This window comes from Arvicanthis niloticus, chromosome 14 (genome assembly GCF_011762505.2).
Source record: "Arvicanthis niloticus isolate mArvNil1 chromosome 14, mArvNil1.pat.X, whole genome shotgun sequence".
NCBI classification, from domain to species: Eukaryota; Metazoa; Chordata; class Mammalia; order Rodentia; family Muridae; genus Arvicanthis; species Arvicanthis niloticus.
This window is the reverse complement of record NC_047671.1, coordinates 15,160,017-15,180,309: the sequence shown is the minus strand read 5'-3', so window position 1 is coordinate 15,180,309 and position 20,293 is coordinate 15,160,017. Positions and strand designations below refer to the sequence as shown.

Sequence of the window (20,293 nt, the reverse complement as noted above, 5' to 3'; positions counted from 1 at the left end):
CCTGGGCTCTGATAAAAAAAAAACACAAAATGTTCTTAGCAGTTGAAAGTCGACATAACAGCTGTGGCCAGCTCTCTATAACAGGATAAACTGGTCACAATAACGGGGATGGGCTAAGAAAACATGAGTCATTCCCAGGTCAAGATGCCCCTTTTAGATGTGTGGTCTCTCCTTGGGGTTTGAAGAGATGCTATGCACCAATCAGTTTACAGAGCAACATTCCTTTACCCACATACCCCTGCTTGCAATCTTTCCCTATATAAACCCAAACTCCCTAGACCTAGGTGTCACTTTCCTAGCTTAATCAGAAAGGGTGACCTGAATTCAAACTTGAATAAAGACTCATATGCTTGCATTGAAGTTGTGGTCCTTGGTGGTCTCTTGGGGGGGTGTCTCTCACAATCTGGGCATAACAAATGCACAGTGCACAAAAATATCCTCTGAAGACCCCCATACTCGGGAGACCCTTCCTCAAGTCTCAGGAGATCATGACCACCCAGAGATCACAAGAAACCATACCTGGATGCAATCAGCAGAGGCTTTATTAGGGAAGTTGGCCGGCGGTCAAACCACAAGCTCTCTCTCAAGAGCAAGGTTTTGGCCCCGAGTGATGGGTTAAGGGGTCTTTTAAAGAGAAAAACCACAAACCAGGGAAGTGGGGAGGGGGTGAGGGGTTGTCAAGGATACATAACATAAGAATAGCGAAGCATTCCAGAGAAACCCACCCTGAATGGTTTACCATGTCACTGTGTCCCACCCTGTCATTTACCAACTATTTCAGATTAACTATCTTCACTTCTTCCAGCTATAGCCCCACCTAGGTGGCTTGCATGGTCAGGAATGTGTCTTCCTGCCTTGGGCCTCTCCCACCCATAGGTGGGCCTACTGCCTGAGGCTTGAGGAATGTAATTCATCCAGCAAGTGTCCTGGGGTAGTGAAGGCCTGAAATCTTATTTTTAGTTTCGAGTTCTGGGACCTGCATTTTTCTGCCCAGGTCTAAGGGCAAAGAAATCTACACATATTTCATAAAATGGCCTTTATAATTTTTCACTCTACACCCCCAACAGGGAACACAGGTTATCTCAAGTACATCACAAACAGAGCATACAACAGCCTTGGGACTGATAACCAAAGAGGAAAATTTGGGTTCCCAGGAACTGAAAGGAAACCTTGACATCTTCATGATGGCAACACACACACACACACACACACACACACACACACACACACTCACACAATCTATTTACCCCAGATAGAAAGCCCATGGCAGACCAAAGTATGGATATATCATAGTACAACTGGGTTGTCAGGCTTCTCTCTTTGGGGTATGTTCCGCGCCCCTTCCGAGTCCCCTCGCCCGCAAGAGAGACACGGGAGGCAGTGTTCGGGTAGTTACTACAGCGAGGCTTTATTCTTGTATCAGCTGAAGCGGAAGACACCAAGCCCGGAAAAGGCACTGGATGCCCGAGCCATCTTGTAATGGTGAATGTTGTCACACTCACCGCGGCTCCTAACATCTCCCCCTATCAATTTTATTAAGATGGAACAGCCTATTGCCTATCAAGCGCAGCACCAACTCAGTGAGGGAAAGCAGAGGCCTGATCCCCTGTGCAAAATGAGATATTGTAATGGGTTTCTTCTCGTCGTCGTGCAATGAGTAATACTTCCCATACCCATCTCGATGCCTTTTTGTCGGGGAAAGGGAGCCTCCACTCTGGAGCACTCAGCGGCCAGCCGTGCGTGGAGAGGAGGTTTTGGCATCACACCTTTGTGCAATCAGGCATACTTTCGGGAAATCTATCCACACTCGTGGAACATTCCCTGTCGAGTACCCACTCACAAACACCTCTAAATATTTAGGTACTACAGTTATTCAGGCAAGGGCTGGCTAGACTTAGACCTCTCATCGACCCAGTGCAATGGGCTGAGTGCATCGACTGAGGGTCTCAGTCATCAGTTACTTTCTTAGCATAGATAGCCAAATTTCAGGGGAAGATCCTTGCTCCAAGGCTACGAGTGCTTGGGCAATAACGGCCTTGTCACGTTTTTGTTGGGCTCTGAGCTTGCAGACCAACCATAACATGAACACCAATCCACAACATAGGGCTGCACCAAACAGGCCTATCCCCACCCATTCCTTAAAGAAAGAAAAGGCAGAAGAAATTCAAGAAGTAAAATCACCAAGGGCAACAGGGTCCACTCGTGTTCCATCAAGGCTCAAGATCCGGATCTGCAATTGCTGCTGCATCTGGTCCAGCTCCCCAGTCCAATTCCTAGGAACCCAAGCTTGGAGAATCCATGTAGCAATCAAAAGCATTCGTAGGGGAACCCGCTGAGGAATCATCGTCCACAACTGTGAGGCGTCGCGTCAGGCGTTCCGGCAACCAAAATGGGTTGTCTTCTTCCTGTGGAAAAACACAAACCGCTCCCCTGGATCTTATTAAAATAGGATACGGGCCTTTCCATTGACCAGTCAAAACATCTTTCCATTTTATCATTTCTTTTGGCCTAGTTGGTTCCAGGCAAAGGCGATCAGCCGCCATGTTGCCCTGACTGTCCAAATTCAAAAAATTAAGAGTAAAAAGTGCCAGAAAGACAATAACCCATGGCACTGTGGGCAGAGCTTCCTCAACTTCTCCTTTTTGTTTTATCAAATAAGTTTTAAGGGTACAATGAGCACCCTCAATGATGCCCTGTCCCTGAGGGTTGTAAGGAAGACCCGTCAGGTGTGTCACCTCCATTTGGCGACAAAATTGTCCAAACTTTTGAGAAGTGTAGGCTGGTCCATTGTCAGTTTTAAGGATTTTAGGCTTTCCCCAGGCACTCCAAGCCTCAAGACAATGTTGAATAACATGGGCCGCCTTTTCTCAGGTCAATGGAGAGGCGAACATAACTCCAGAACAGGTATCAATGGAGACATGCAAATATTGTAATTTGCCAAAGGATGGGATGTGGGTAACATCCATTTGCCAGATCTGTAATGGCCTAATTCCCCGAGGGATAATTCCGGTATGGGGAACAGGTAGGAATTGACAACAGTTTTGGCATTGAGTCACGATATCTCTAGCCTCCTTTCTAGTGATGTTAAATCGACATCGTAGCGTCTCAGCTGTCACATGAAACCTTTTATGAAAGGCTTTAGCCAAATCCAATTTTGGCGAAAGGGCAATTGCAATCAACTTTGTGGCTCGATCAGCCAGGTCATTTCCAAGGGACATAGGTCCCGGTAAGCCTGAGTGAGCCCTAATATGAGTTATAAAGACAGGGAATCTTCGCTTAGCCAGGGTAAGCTGAATCTTTTGAAAAACTTCTACAAGTCTGCTAGATGTCTTAATTAACCCAGCAACTTCTAATGCTTTTACTGCATTAACCACATAGAAGGAATCTGAAACAATATTTAAGGGACTTGGAAAGATTTCCAGAACCTCTGACACCACTAAACATTCCACAATTTGAGGTGAGGTTTCATGGTATTGTTTGGATGTAACCTTATTATTAACCACATAGGCACCCACTCCTGTTTTTGACCCGTCCGTATAAACTACCATTCCATCTGGGAGTGGCTCCTGAGACACAATATGTAGAAATATGATAGCTTGAGTTAAGGCAAATTGTAAGATGGGATGCTTAGGATAATGATTATCTATTTGACCATTGAAGGAAGTAACCAGCACTGCCCAAACATCAGAGGTCGCCGTTAATATTTGGACTTGATGGGCAGTATAAGGCACTATCAAAACCTTAGGATCTCTTCCAAAATGGGTAATGGCTGCTTTTAGTCCACGAAGGGCAAGCTGAGCAACTGAATCTGGATACCATTCAATGGTCTTTTCGGGAGAAGCATTGGGATGAATCCATAACAAGGGCCCCTCCTGCCATAACACAGCAGTTGGTAAGTGTCTAGTTTTAAAAACACATAAGTCAAAGGTTTTGGTTTAATTTATGCGTTTTAGTTGGGCATCTTGTGAAGCATTTTCTACTACTTGCAGAGCACGGCTCACAGCCGGTGTTAAGGCCCTCGGTGAGGAAATATGAGCATCCCCTTCCAAAATATCAAATAAAGGTTTCAGCTCGGCCGAGGGAATTTTTAAAAATGGTCTTAACCAATTTATATCACCTAATAATTTCTGAAAATCATTCAAAGTATGTAAATGGCCTCTACGAATCTCCAATTTCTGAGGAATTATCTTTTCTGGATAGATAACTGTCCCTAAAAAGGAGCCAAATTCTGAAATTTGAACTTTCTCAGTAGCAACATGCAGACCCCACTGTTCCAAGGTGTTTAATAATAAGGGGTATGAGGTCTGTAAAGTAATTAAATCCTTATGACACATAAGAAGGTCTTAACAGCAGCTGTGCTATTTGTGCGTATACCTGCCAAGGGTGAGCGGTCTGGTCATTTGCGTGTACGCCAACTCCAGCCAGCATGTCAAAAGTCCATAATTGTTGACCCTCAATGCTTGCATTAGCTCTGGCTTGTGCTTGTAACTGCTCATGCCAGAGCGCTTTCCATTCCAAATATTGGCCCATATTGGTAAGTACCGCCTTCACTGTGTCCTGCCAGTCTCCTGGCATCATAGCAGCTGTACTTAACCTCTCCACTTGGGATACAGTAAAATTAGCCCCAATTCCATATGCACGTACTGCCTCAGCTAATTCTTTGACCTGCCTATACTCTACTGGGGCATGAACACGGGCTCCCTCTGCCCCTTCAAAGATCGGAAATGCCAGCTGTAGCTGTCTCCAATCTCCTGGGCTGAGAAATGAATTAGGGGCATAGGCCAGAGGCAAGGACGGGGCCGAGTGACTCAAGGTCTTTCTTAGTCTTATCTCAGGACGGTTATTTTTTAGTCCATATCTGTTTTGTTCATAGGCGGTTGCCCCCTCCTCTAGGCTTTCTTCCTCTCCTTGCGTTAGATCTTCTTTGGAGCTGCTAAGGTCTATGGCGGCAAGCTCCTTACTGGGGTAAAGGGGGGTCCTTTTGACCTTCACTCTCTCTTCACTAGCCGGTGAAGGGTCCTTATTCTTAACAGGCCCTGCAGTGGCCTCTGTTCCTTTTGAGTACTCTCCCTTTTTACCAGACTCCTGGGTCTGCTTCTTTTGTCCAGGCCTTCTTGCCTGCTTCCCCTTTCCAGGCTCCTTGGTCTGATCTTTTTCCCCAGGCTCCTTGGCCTGATGCCGGCTAACATGCTCTGTTTCTGATACCCTGGAGTGGACCTCTTCTAAAACCTCTTGACTTGCATTAATAGCTGTGCTGCAAGCTGGATCCTCACAACACAAATAAGCTAAAAGCGAGAGCAATGCAAGCAAGAGGCCAACTAGTGCAGTGGCGGCAATGAGTGAAAATCCGCTTGCAACCAAGGCTTCCACCCCAAACATACCTCTTAGAGACGTGTACCTCAATCCTGTAGTCTTTTAACCCGCCCTGAGTCTCGGGGGGGGGGGGGGTGTCTCCGAGGCGCCTTGAAGTTCCTGGGTTTTCGGCACCAGATTGTTCCATGCCCCTTCCGAGTCCCCTCGCCCACAAGAGAGACATGGGAGGCAGTGTTCGTGTAGTTTCTACAGTGAGGCTTTATTCTTGTAATGGTGAATGTTGTCACACTCACCGCGGCTCCTAACAGGGGTAAAAACCTTATGAGGTTTTTCCCCAAGACCCTAGAACCCCTGAAACTGTAGATGAAATATCTTCAAACATCTCCCTACCCCACCCCCCACCCCCGCTAATGGTACAGGGCCAGATAAGCCTTGCCCCAGAGACCTGGCTACCTCCCGGATGGCATAAATACTCCTTTTCCCTTGAATAGATTGAACCAGTTCTCCGAAGCTGCTTCCAGGTTTATTAATTGCCCGCACACTCATTGCTGACTCATGACTGAGATTCTGTATTGTAGTCACTCATGCCTGCCTAAGCTCCCTTCCCTTAAGTCCAGCCTGTTGCACAACAGGCCTGGCTACCCCATGGGACAAGCAGACATAGGGCAGCAACTGACACCCAATGTGGATGTAACAGGATCTCCAGTAGGAGAGGAAGATAGGTAAGTACCCCTAGCCTTCTGGCATTAGCCCAAAGCCCTAAGACTGAGAACTGGCAATCTGTTTTTTTCCTTCATTTTCAGTTTTGCATTGGGTTTGTGTATGTTGAAGTGGCAACTGATACCTGGCCAAGGCATTGGTAGAAGATCCTTAAACCTCTGCCTGGACGCTGACAGCTAGCTCGGGTGTCGGCTAACAAAAACAAACAAAAACCCTGTTACACAATGACCAGTTAAAAGCCATTTAGAGTAATCACTGATTTGTTTGAAATGTGCAGCTAGGCTTGTTATGCTCAGATGGAGGGGTCTCCACAGACTACCAGGAATCCAACTCGAATGCAAAAGCAAAGAGTCTTTTTTCCTGCTTCAGCTTGGACCCTCAAACCTCTCCAATATGGTGGATGGGTGTAGAAGGCCCAGAGCTGGTAAAGTCTTGCCTATTTATCATGTTTTCAGTGAGATGAGGGGCTTTCCAAATTGGCAGTTACATGATTGGTTAATATTTGAGAATTTACAACTTGGCACATTCCTATTGGCCAGCAATGATTTTTGCTTGTTATGTGCAATTGTGGTTAACTAAAGCGGTATATTTTGAGACATCTGTAACATTAGGTATTTTCCTCCTAAGAGCCAATTGGCTGTCACTAAGGGTGGAGTAGCAGTTGTTACTAGGAAAGTAGTGGCTGTTGCTAGGGGTGTTTTTGGTTCCTGGAACAAGTTGTGGTTTTTCTAGTTCCTGAGTTTAGCCTGAGGACAAGCTCAAGATAAGATGAGGTCTAAATACAAAATGGAGTTTCTAATGTTAGGTTGGGCCCCTCAGACTTACATGGGGATTTTGTGAAATCCCCTGAGGAGCTGCACGGGACCCAGGAAAGTTCCTCTCTGACTCAGAGTTTCAGAACCTTTTCTATCATGGGAAATACCTCATCATAACAAAAGAAACCTCAAATTGGGAAAATACAGGCCCTTTCAAAGTCCCATGGAGTAAAACTTACCGAAAAACAACCTCCTCGTTTGGGGAGGAAGTCTGAAATAGTGCCACGTATGGCCACAGGAGACCCTTACAGCACCGAGACACCCAAGAAGATACCTCCCCCTATTTTCTGCTCATCCATTGCTTAGCTACAATTCACCAGTGTGTAGGACCTCCAAAAAACGGAACCCGCCAAGGATGCTGGATCCTCTCAGGTGAGTCTGAGGATGACAGTTCTAACCCCTGCCCTGTTCCAGATCTCATAGCCCTTGAACAGGAAATTAAAGTCATACATAAAGCCATCTCCTCTGCCTCCTCAGCAACACGCTCTTGCCTTGCCGGGAGCCAAGCCCAGGAAATTACCTGCTGTTTTACAAAGTCTAGTCAGTACAAGGTTAAGAAAGGACATTCACAGGTCTCAGGTCCCAGGAACCTAAAGAACGTCTGGCATTTCCTTGGAGCTGATTATGACAGTGGGATGGTCTAGGGTGATAAGATTATGACAGTGGGATGGTCTAGGGTGATAAGATTATGACAGTGGGAAGGTCTTAGACAGTAAGGATTCCATAGTAAGATAGCCCTAAACAATGACCCTCACCCAAACTTCCCGGTTTGCTGTGTCTTTATAACCTGCCCCCAAAATTAAAGTTTCAGAGCTTGATCAGAACCCAGACTTGCTCTCATTCTTTGTGTCTCTTGTCCTTTCATTCATTCGCCCCCTTCCCTAAGGTCTCGTCGAATCCCCGCGGGCCGGGGCATTGCCTGGCCCAAGTCAGTTTATATCCCCACCTACCACCATAATAGTGGACTCCATTTCAAAGGCAGATGGAAGGCTGAGCCAGCTTGCAGCCCCCCACCCAACCCCCTATTCTTTCCTCTGCCCAACAATACCAAGCTCTCCAGAACCCAGCCAAGACAACAGCAGAAATTCTGTATCAGCCTTTGGCTTCCTTCCCCCACCCCATACAGTACACTGAAGGAATCTCAGGTCTCAGGATGGAACCGGCTAGGTTCTTTCAACACAACAACTTTGTAATCTCTGTGATTCCATTACAGAGGTGGAGAAAACTGCTTAAGCTTCAGGATAACTCCTCCTCTCCCCCTACTGTCCATACACCTCATGGCTCTGCCATGAGTTTGGAATTTCAGACATTCCCAGTCAATATTCACCCAACACAGGCTAAACTGCTTTATTGGTACCCCTATCAAGCTATAGATTTTTAAAAGCCCAGACAGCAGTCAAGGAGGACAGTGTCCATGCCCCTTGGACTAAATCCCTTCTCCAAAATCAAATTGCCACTTTAAACACACCCCAGGCTTGTTGAGACATCTGCCTTCTAAAAGAAAAAAAAATAAAAAGAAAGAGAAGAGAGGAGAGGAGGGGAGGGGAGGGGAGGGGAGGGGAGGGGAGGGGAGGGGAGGGGAGAAGAGAAGAGAAGAGAAGAGAAGAGAAGAGAAGAGAAGAGAAGAGAAGAGAAGAGAAGAGAAGAGACTGAGGCAGTTGGAATTCAGAGCTCTGGCTCGAAGCTGCCTGTCAGCTCAGCTAGAACTCAGAGCTCTCTAGCTGCAGGGTACCTGATAGTTCTTTCAGCCAAGGGCCCGCCACACAGAGCAAGGACACCTGAATTCCTAGAATGAACCTTGGAGTTTTGCCACTGCAGCGACATCTTGAGATAATGGAGCTGGCTCGGAACTTAGAATTTTCTTGCTTCTTCACAAAATTTTTGTTTAAATGTTTTCATTTTTTACCTAGTAGGAGAAAAAAACTCAACATTAAAGGTCTGTTCATAGGAAATTATTTTTTCCCCTAATGGGGAGAAACTTGAAGCACTCACACAGTTAGTAAAAGAACAACACCAACTTGAGCATAACCCAATCCTGCAGTACATGGAACACCCCTGTGTGTTTTATAAAAAAAGAGCTCGGAAAGGAGACTGCTACAAGGTTTAATGGCAATAAAAACCATATGAATCTGGGGTTCTTCCAAAAGAGGGCTGCCCAATGTCTCAGCCATCTCTGCCAGTGTACCTCTCTTGGGAATAGATACCAAAGACTGCTTTTTTCTTATCTCTCTTGACCCTGGAAACTGTAAAGACTTTACATTTTTAGTATCCCCCCAACCCCTTCCCTGACCCCCGCCATTAACAACTCTGGGCCAGCTTTGTGGTAGGAATGGACAACTCTTCCTCAGGGAATGGCAAACAGTTCCACTACCTGCCCAGAGTCTGTTCCACTGCATTAAAACCTTACTTGGACAAAAGACTCAATAGTTACCATTACTTGGATGACGTGCCGGTGTTGGGGGTTTTTTACTCCTGCCCCTTTTCACATAAGGATCAATTAATACTGTAGAGTGAAAAATTATAAAGACCATTTTGTGAAAAATATGCAGGCTTTTTCTTTGCCCTTAGACTTGAGCAGAAAGAGTGCAAGTTCCAGAACTCGGAACTGGATGCAAGATTTCAGGCCTTTACTTTCACTGCCCCCGAGACACATTTCAGGTGGAGGGCATTATCCCTGAATCAGAGGACACTTGCTGGATTAACATTCCTCAAGCCTCAGGGTGGGGCTATGGCAAGTGAGAAATAGTTAACCTGAAATAGTTGGTAATGACAGGGTAGGGCACAGTGACATGGTAAAACCACATTTTTGAGAAGAGTGAGTGTGCAGAGTGATTCTCACATGGCTCTAAATCATCTGGGGTGGGTTCCTCTGAAATGTTCCACTATTTTTATGTTATGTATCCTTGACAACCCCTCACCCCACTTCCTACTCCCCTGGTTTGTGGTTTTTCCCTTTAAAAACCCTCCTCAGACTGACTGGCTTTGTCAAACTCTACTCTTGCATGAGTGTGCAGTTTGACCGCCGGTTGCCAGCTTTCTTCCCTAATAAACGTCTGCTGATTGCATCCAGGTATGGTGTCTTGGAGTTTGTGGGTGGTCGCAACTTCCCGAGACTTGAGTAAGGGTCTCCCAAGTTTGAGGGTCTTCAATACCTTCCTTATCCTCCCAGGGTTTTAAAATAGTCCCTCATAAGATGCAAGTTGTCCCACCTACTGTAGTCCTAGAGACAGAATCTCTTACCTCAAGACCTCTCAAACTCTGCTTCCCCCTAAACTTAACTCTTTCCTCCCTCCAGAGACTTTTGGGTAACCTTAACTGGTTTCAACCCCTGCTCCCCCCTTCCCACAAGCATGCTCCAGCTTCTCTTTGATTGCTAAAAAAGAAATAAAACCCCTCCTCCCCATGAACACACTCCCCTGAGGCAATCTAAGCTTTAAATTCTGTCATATAGCCCTAAAAGACATGGCACTTGCTAAATATGACCTTATAATCTGTACAGCTTCTTATCTTCAGTTACTCCCCCACACTCACAGGAGCCTCATATCAGCCCCAGAGAGTGCTAGAATGGCTTCCCACCCTGGTGGAGGGACACCTAGAATTCAGACTATGCACTTGCCACCATGATAAAAAAAATGGCAGAAGCAGATCAATGCAGACCTCAGGCAAAGAGCTAGATACCCTTACAGTGCCTTTTTCTCTCTTCCACATTCAATGGCTGTTGTAAAATAACTCCTGGTTTGCTATCGGTCTAATAGGATTCCTAGAGCAGGTTGAGAATCATTAACTCTCACAAAAAATGGATCTCTGCCTTGCCCCTGCTGACTTGGCCACCTTCTTGACTTTTCACCAAAAGTCTTATTGCTGGAGCATCCATGTATTACATGGTTGTGGGGAAAAGGGGGGTTGTGTTCATCTATTGCTCCATCAATGACCCTCCAACCATATGCTTCAGAGAATTAACTCATCAGCCTCTACAATACAAAGAAATGTACACCATTTATTTTAGCCTTTTAAAAAGTTAAGGTACCATTTAAGGTGCCACTGTCTTTTCTGACAGTGTTTGTGCTGTCAACCTGCTCTGTTGGCTGCTATATCTCTTGTCAGATTATATGACAAGATATATGCTTCTTTCCTGATACAGGGGAGAGCTGCTGATATTGATTCATGTTTGGTGTTTGCTATTGGACTATACTGCTGATATTCTGATAACGGAGATTGGAATTGCCTCAAAGAACTATTTCTAAACAGGACCAGAGCCCACTTTGACCTATTAACCATTTTTCTCCCCTACCTTTGGTCAGTGGGCTAGAAGGGAGGTTGAAGTTAAAGAACCCTAAATAAAGTAGGCTTTGAAAAGTCTAAGCTTACAGGTGGCACCCAACGTGTTTTAGGCATAATGGGTAACTTCACTTTTAATGAGGTAGAGGAAAAGGCAGGTTTTGATGGGTTAGAAATGCTATTTAAGGAGGTTGACAAAATAACAGCTACTGCTACTGGGTGATCTTCTGCTTTGCTCCCAGATGGAGGTTTTTGTTTTTGGCTTTGCTTCATAGTCTTCATGTATACCATTTTGAAAAACGATTGGGGGGAAAGCTGAAAATTCAGAACATTTACTCAATTCTCTTGTGTTACTGAAGACCCCCATACTCGGGAGACCCTTCCTCAAGCCTCTGGATCACGACCACCCAAAAATCACAAGAAACCATACCTGGATGCAATCAGCAGAGGTTTATTAGGGGAGGAGCTGGCGGTCAAAAACTACAAGCTCTTTAGCTCCAAGAGCAGGGTTTTTGGCCACGTGTGGTGGGATAAAGGGTCTTTTATAGCATGGGGTGGGGGGAAGAAGGCATTTTCGCGCGCTTACACATGATTGGTTGTTTTACAAATTTTGAACATAGCACTGGGAAGACCAAGGGAGGAGTAACCAAGAACAGTGGAACATTTCAGAGAATCTAGCCCAAATGATCTAGAGTCATGTGAGATCACTCTGCACACTCATTCTTCTCAAAAATGTGGTTTTCACCATGCTATTGTGTCCTATTCTGCCATTTCAGATTACTATCTTTACTTTTTCCAGCTATAGGGCTATGGCCCCACCTAGGTGGTAGCATCTTTATCTGTAGTCAGGAATGCCTTCCTGCCTTGGGCGAGGCTTGGGGAATGTAATCCAGCAAGTGTCCTTCACCTGGAATGTGAAGGCCTGAAATCTTATTTTCAGTTCTGAGTTCTGTAAGGCGGAAAAATCTACACACATTTCATAAAATGGCCTTTATAATTTTTCACTCTACATTACAAAGGATTGAAGAGTTGGCTATGCACTTAGAGAGTTTGTAAATAAACACTGAAGTGCTTGGAAAGCAGAAAGAGCCAGTAGTAGTAAAAGAACAACAAGATTCTGATGTCTTGGTGTCTGAGATCAGGAATTTACCACATGATAAAAAAGGAAAGCAAACTAGGCAGGAAGACAAACTACTGCCCTACCCCAATCCATGAACTTTCACTGCCAGGTGCCTAGAGCATCTGTGAGAGGCAAGGGGCCAGGAAGAGCAGGAGACAGTTCAGTTAGTGTTTTGCCAAGTGTACTGCCAGAGGATTTACTTGGAGCTACACAGGAGCCTTCAGCCTTCCCAGTCTTTGTGAAGCATATACATGCTAATGACAGTGCTCATGCTTATAATGAGTTGACATGCTGTCCAATAGAGATGCTAAATCCAACGCATTTTAAACTGGCTGTTCCCTATTTGTTAAAGAACTGTTAAGTAACTAGGCTGCATAGCAAAGAGTTATTTCCCAGGATTAGAAGGAACTGGTGTCAGCTGTGCTAGAAGCTGGTCAGTAATTACAATGGTTGTCATGGTGGAGGCAAGATGCCACAAAAATAGAACAAAGTAATATTGCAAGGGGGTAAATGTTACTAAAGACCAACTGCTTGGCAAAGGGTGTTATGCTGACCTACAAGAACAAATTTGATCTGTTGATGTCTTATTGAATATTGTTGTGCTGAATCTTTAAAAGCTTGGAATATAATTGAGGAGTTGGAGATGGGGGGGGCAGTTCAAAGGGGGAAGAAATCCATAGCATTTACTAAGATAATACAGGGTCCTGCAGAAGCTTTACTGATTTTTACAGAGATTCTGTAAAATAGATATATAAAGCCATATCAGACCCTGAAACCAAACAGTTATTGATAGAGATCTTGGCATTTGAAAATGCAAATACTGAATGAAAGAGAACAATCAGACCATTTGAAAGCACAAGGAACCCTTATATAAGAATGGATAAGAGAGATAACTGGTGTTGGCTCTTGAGAGCATCATGCCAATATCATAGGGCAAATTGTAGCTAGAAGTCTTAGGAATCAAAATATCCAATGCTTTAATTGTGTTGAATCTGGCCATTTCCAAAGAAATTGTAAGGCTAAAATATTCAGAACTCAAAATAGCAGGTACATTGACTTTGGAAAATATGCTATTCATAGAAGAGAACAAGTAGGTTTTAGCTATAATGAAACACAAAGGCTTCAAGGGTATTGTAGCAACTGTTGAAAGGGCAAGCATTGGTCTAAGGATTTTAGGTCCAAGAGAGACATATGATGTAATCTCTTGCCATCAGAAAACAAACAGAGGAGCCTGTCAGCTCAAGGCTCCTCAGAAAACAAAATGAGTCATCTTCCTTGGTATCAGTATGTACCAAGCAGGCAAGAACATCAAAACTAAGTATTTCTGATCTTATACATGCTACAGAAGGAAGTATACCTTTGGATGTAGCCATAGATATGCCACTTACACTAACCTCAAAAGTTGAATGTTACAAGTTAACCACGGGTGTTAATGGTCTTTTACCTTCAGGAACAGTAGGAATAGTCTAGGGGAAAACTTCTCATGGATTTACTGCATTTCTAGGTATAGTAGATGGGGATAGCAAGGAAGAAATTAAAATCATGGCAGATGTAAAAAAGGAGATGTAAATTAATGCAGGGCATAGAATTGTTTAGTTGTTGTTTCCTTACATCAAGGGCAAGGTCACTCTGGTAGAAAGAACAGGGGCTTTGGGGAATACTTGAAAATGTGTGTTCTGCCAAACAGTGGTTAATGATCAGAGATACAAATATAATTGAGTGGTGTTGAAATAGAAGGTTTGGTGGATATAGGTCCTGACATTAGTATAATTGTTAAATTACCAGAAATAAGACAAAGTGTATGATAAACTGTGTGTGACCAGAAGGACAAATAGAGAAGTTGAGACCTTATGTGCCTGACATATCCATAAATTTATGGGAACAGGATCTTTTACAACAATGGGGTACTCAAATTAATATTCCTGCAATTCTGGGGACAGCAAATTAGGTGTGATATGGTAAATGCTCCTGGGGAAAGTATTGATATGAATGATTGAGAACAATCACAAGCTGTGTTATTGTCCAAACACAGAACATCACAGAGCTTGAGTTTCCAAATTTCTAAAAGGAGCCACTGCTGACATACCAATAGCCTTGCCCCTAAATGGTTATCAAACAGACTTGTGTGGCAAGAACAGTGGCCCCTAACAAAAGAAAAATTGCAGGCACTTGAACATCTGGTACAAAAGCAGCTGAATGCTTAACACATAGAAGAGTCGACCAGCCCGTGGAATTCCCCTGTGTTTGTTGTAAAAAAGAAATCAGGTAAATGGCAAATGATAATGGATTTAAGAGCAGTTAATACAGTAATTCAACCAATGGGTTCTTTACAGCTTGGACTATACCTTCTTTGTTACCAAGATCACGTCCTATAATAGTAATTGACTTGAAAGATTGCTTTTTCACAATACCCTACCTAGATTGAGCAGGATAGAGAAAGATTTGCTTTCTCAGTACCTACTCTGAACAACAGTGGTTCAATAAATTACCATTGGAAAGGTACTTCCACAGGTAATGTTAAACAGTCTTACTTAATGTCAATATTTTGTGCAGCAACCATTAGAAATAATTCATAGGCAAGTTCTTCAATCTGTCATTTATTATTACATGGATGACATTTTGTTGACTGATTCTGAAAAAATGCTTTAGAGAAAATATTTAAGGAAACATAAAAAATTCTCCCATGCTGGGGATTACAGATTGCCCCAGAAAAAAAAAATAAAATGGAGATTCACTTAGTTATTTGAGTTATAAAGTCAGTCAACAAAAAGTTTGACCACAAAAGGTACAGATCCAAAGGGGGCCAATTACAAATTCATAACGATTTTCAAAAATTAATGGGAGATATTAAGTAGTTGGACTCTATAATTGGATTAAGTACCTATGAGTTAAGTAATTTGTTTCAAGCATTACAAGGGGGTTCACATTTAAACAGTCCAGAATTTCTAATAGCTGAAGCAGAAAAAGAGTGAACCCTTGTAGAACAAAGACTGCAAGATGAATTTGTAGATTGAATTAATCCTCAGTTTGATTGTATTTTGGTCATTTTGCCTTCAACTCATTCTCCTACTGGGCTTATTATGCAATGGGAAATAGTATTATGGAATGAATTTCTTAGTTCATAAAAAAGTAAAAAAAATGAAGGCATATATAGAAAATATGTCTATATTAATTATGAAAGGTAGAATATGATTTTTTTTTTTTTTTTGGTTTTTCGAGACAGGGTTTCTCTGTGTAGCCCTGGCTGTCCTGGAACTCACTCTGTAGACCAGGCTGGCCTTGAACTCAGAAATCCGCCTGCCTCTGCCCCCCAAGTGCTGGGATTAAAGGCGTGTGCCACCACCTGCCCGGCAGAATACGATTATGTTAATTGTCAGGAATAGATCCAGCTGAAATTGTAGTACTTCTTACTAATGCTGAGATGATGTCATTATGGGTGATCAGTGAAGATTGGCAAAGAGCTTGTAGTAACTACTTGGGCAAATATCTCAAAAGCAAATATATACAGTTTATAAAAAGAACTAATTGGATTATTCCACATATTGTAAAGAGAACATCAATTCCAGAGGCACCAGCATTCTATACTGATGCAAACAAGATGCAGATGGCAGGTTATAAATCAGACAAAAGAAGCAAGGTGACCAAAAGTCCACATACATCAGTTCAAAAACCAGAACTGTATGCAATTGTTATGCTATTATTAGATTATCCTGAATCTCTTAACACAATTACTATTTCATTATATGAAGAAAGAGTTGTTTTGCATATAGAGACTGTTGGATTTGTTCCTGAAAACCCAGAATTAACTTCATTATTTATACAAATTGCAACAGGCCATCAGAAGTAGGAACTATCCATTATATATTACTCATATTCAGCCTCACACAGGTTTGCCAGGTCTATTAGCTCAAGAAAATAAGGAAATTGACTAATTACTAATAGGAAATGTGTTAGAAGCTTCAAATTTTCATGAGAAACATATTAATGAGAAAAGTTTAAAGAAAAATAATTTTCTATCACTTGGAAATAAGCCAAAGAAATAATAATAATAATAATAATAATAATAATAATAATAATAAATGTCCTACATGTTGTTCATACAACCAGACTCCATTACCTGCTGGTAGTAATCTTAGGTATACAAAAAGAAATGACATCTGACAGATGGATGTTTTTTTATCAAATCATATTTGGTGTTTGCTATGGGATTGAACTGCTGCTCAAGATCAACCTCACCCCCAAAGAACTGCTGAAGAGGTCCCTTTCCCCTACATTCTAATAATTTTTCTTTTCCACTACCTGTGGTGGGTGGTGGGCTAGAGGAGAGGGTGAACCCTTATTAAAAGTACATTGCAAAAAATGTGTGCCTACAGGGTTAAGTTCTGAAAAGACTGATTGTGTTATTACACATGTATTGGAAATGATGGCAATCATGGAAATGTCTACACAAATTAAGATTGTTAATGCTCTTGCTCATGTAGCCAATAAGATGAAGCAATTTTTTGCATATTATAATGTAAGATATTATTGGTATACCACATAATCCCACAGGAGAAGCAATTGCAGAAAGAGCCAGTCATACCTTAAAAGAGATGCTTATTAAACAAAAAGGAAGAATAAAACCCTCCCAGAAACAGAATAATGTTTTGTTAACTCTAAAGTTTCTTAATATTGTTGAAAAAGGTACATTAGCAGCTGAGAGACACTGGGTTATTGAAAAAACTGAGGAACTGGGCCAATCAATACATTATAGGTGATGTGTTGACATTAGAATGGAAACTATCAATAGTTTTAAGATGGGGTGCAGTCGTGCTTATGTATCTACGGGTATTGAAAAAAATGTGGTTACCAGCAAAACTTACAAAGATTAGATCTGACCAGGGAAAATCTCTTATAAGCTGAGACTTGACTGTCTTCACAAAGCAAATAGCCCAGGTGATTTACTCTCAAAAACTGTCTCAGTTACTGATTTCTCCAAAATATGCATGCAAATTAACTTCAGAAGGGCTAGCAAAATGATGGATCACACGAAGACTGGGCAACACATGCTATAGCTAGCTTTTTAAAGACTGGCCATTTTTCCATGGGCCCCAAACAGGAATTATTTACCCCAATTCAACAGGGAGGAATTATAAGATGTTTATCTTGGTCCCTTAAATTGGGGTGGACAGTTTTGGTTGTTATCATCTAGGGTGGTAGGTTGTTATTGATCAGGGAAAAAACAAAACAAAGTTTCAATCAGGGATCTCTTTCCTCTGTTTTTCTTTTTCTCATATCTTTTTCTTTTATCTAATGATGGGGGAAAAGATGGAAAAAAGGAATAATTTAACAACAAATAAAAAATTAAAAATTAAAAATAATTTTAATAAAAAGTAGAATCTACTATTATTAAATATTTTACTTTGGCATGGATTAATGTATATCAATAGAAATTTAAGATTGTTTGGTTTAATTATTATATATTGATAACACTTTAAGATTGTTTGGTTTGACTATTGATATATTGTACATAAGTAGCTTATTTAAAATGCGATGAAATTTTTAGTTTTATGGTTCTTATAATTATTTCTATTGTGTGTAGATTGTTAATATTAGAGAAAATGATGTTTAAAAAACAGAAATGGGTATATGAAGTATGGGAACTCAGTTGTGTCACATGATGTTTTTCTGCATGCTGTCTTGCGAGAAGGCTGGTGGTGTTTTGCTGAAACAGACATGAAAGAGGATGTTTTGCTGAAGCAGACATTTGACAGGATGTTTTGCTGAAGCAGACACTTGACAGGATGTTTTGCTGAAGCAGACACTTGAGTTATTTTTACAATGGCCAGCCTCTTGCTGATGGACTAAGGACTGAGCAGGTGGAGGAGGCACCACCACAGACAGAACAAGGTCCTCCTAGAAAGACAATTATGATGTGCTTTCCATAGGCTTTCCTTTTCTCTATTCTTATAGATGTTTTTGTTATTCTTCATTCTAACTCTGCAACAGCCTGGCCTCTTCCTAACCCTCCCACCTCTGAAGATTCTTTGCTAGGGAGACCTACAACATACACAACAAAATCATAAGAACCAAGACTGCCCACTTGAAGGATGTTGGGCCAGGATTTTCTCTATGCCCCAATTCCATCTCCAGTGGCCCCCATCCTCTTCCTCCACGTTCCTCACCACAGAACAGGTGGCTACCTCCAGGAGGCCTCCACAAATGGAGGTTGTAGATATTGCAGATGCCAGACTGAATTCCTCCAATCATGGTGGCACCATGCTCGCCAACCTTAACACTGATTTTCAGCTTTCCATTGGCGATCCCTGGGACAAACAATCGCAAATGGGAGTTGTGGGTAAGCTACCCTCATGGCTGTGCCAAACACCCTATGGCTGACCTACCCATCTCCTGACAGTTTGCCTCATCTTTACTCACATTAACATTCTTCAACAGGAGGATCAAACTCAAGTGGAGGTTCAGCCCACCATCTCCTGGTTACAATACATCCAATATACAGCCAACCTCCTTCTTCTAAGGACCCACCATTACCCTCCCAATGCTTCCTCTGCACTTTCCTCTCCCAGCCATTGTTGGCAGCTGGTCCCATTAGCATCTTGCTTCATGAACCCCCTGGGCCCTTACCCACCCCTACAAAAGCTACAAAACTTTCTTCTTTCTAATCTATACTTCCCCTTTTGTCTCATAAGGATCCTCTTCAAGGTCTCATCTTACATGTTTTTGTAACATCACTGTCACCAAGCCAGTATGTATTAATCCTGTCCCCACTCCCCCAATCCTTTTCTGGTGCAATAACATTACCAGCTCCTGCATTAAATTCCTTCAAGGTTTCTGCACCCTTATAATGATTGTTCCCCAGGTTTATCTGTATGAGCCCAAATAATTTACTTTACAACTGTTAGGGACCAAAAGAAAATGGATGAGCCTTTGCTCATCTTCTCACTGGGTGCCACGGCTCCGGGGTAAATTTAACCAGGCTATTCCACCACAGACAGCCTTGAGTCCCTCTATGACAGATCACCTTCCTAGCAGGGGTTGTTCTACAAAATCGGAGTGCTCTCAACTTATTGACTGTTAAACAGAGAGGTACTTGCATTGTGTTTGGGGAAGAATGTTGCTTCTATGTCAATGAATTGGAACTGGCGAAACAAAACATACAAATTCTCAAAGGTCTCCTGCAAGATCTCTGGGCATGCTATGTACCCAACACCCCTATCCTATGATACTCAAATCCCCTGATGGCTTGGCTCCTCCCCTTTCTTGGTTCCCATTGGGTCTTGGGACCCTCCTCCTCCTGGCATCCTGCCTCATCCAATTTCTAAAACAATGGATACGTAGCATTCCAAAAATCACTGACAACTAGATTCTGTTTCAATACAAACCATTCTCAACATAGATGTTGACTACGATGATCCCACTCCTTTAGAAAATGAAAGGGGCCGGGCAATGGTGGCACACGCCTTTAATCCCAGCACTTAGGAAGCAGAGGCAGGTGGATTTCTGAATTCGAGGCCAGCCTGGTCTACAGAGTGAGTTCCAGGACAGCCAGTGCTACTGAAAGACCCCCACAGGGAGACCCCCACTCAAGTCTTGGGATGTCGAGCACCCAAGGACACACAAGAGACCGTCTTGATGCAAGCACATGAGGCAGTTTAATGGCAGAGCTTCCGGTCGACAGGTATTTCACGAAGGAGACAGAGGGGCTGACCCAGAGGCTCATCAGCTTGGGGATTTTATAGGCAAGGGTTGGGGGGAGCTGGAGATTTTCACATGGTTGCTTTACATTTTTGAACATCAGCAGGCTGTGCAAGCCAAGCAGGGCAGAGTATAGTTTATGTGGGCAGATGCTTATCTAAGCTAGCAGAACATCTGGTTAAACCTAAACTACAATTTCCTGGAACACCGAGCTGGCCTCACAAAGTGGGGGGTTGGAAGAACACCAGATGGCTCATTACTCATTTGGACATACCTGAGACATATCCCTGTTCCTTTTTAAGGATGTCCTTGCATACTTTTCTTATTTTCATGGCCAGCCAGTTCCTGGGAT

At 42.8% G+C, this 20,293-nt stretch overlaps 1 long non-coding RNA gene across 1 annotated transcript; it reads right to left on the bottom strand.

Annotated features, from left to right (window-relative positions):
• Positions 1–1,767: 1,767 nt before the first annotated feature.
• On the bottom strand, positions 1,768–6,106 carry LOC143434274 (uncharacterized). Its single transcript, XR_013103627.1, has 2 exons — positions 5,382–6,106; positions 1,768–2,405 (listed from the first exon to the last, which is right to left on the bottom strand). It is a non-coding gene; the product is annotated as an uncharacterized LOC143434274 (long non-coding RNA).
• Positions 6,107–20,293: the final 14,187 nt, after the last annotated feature.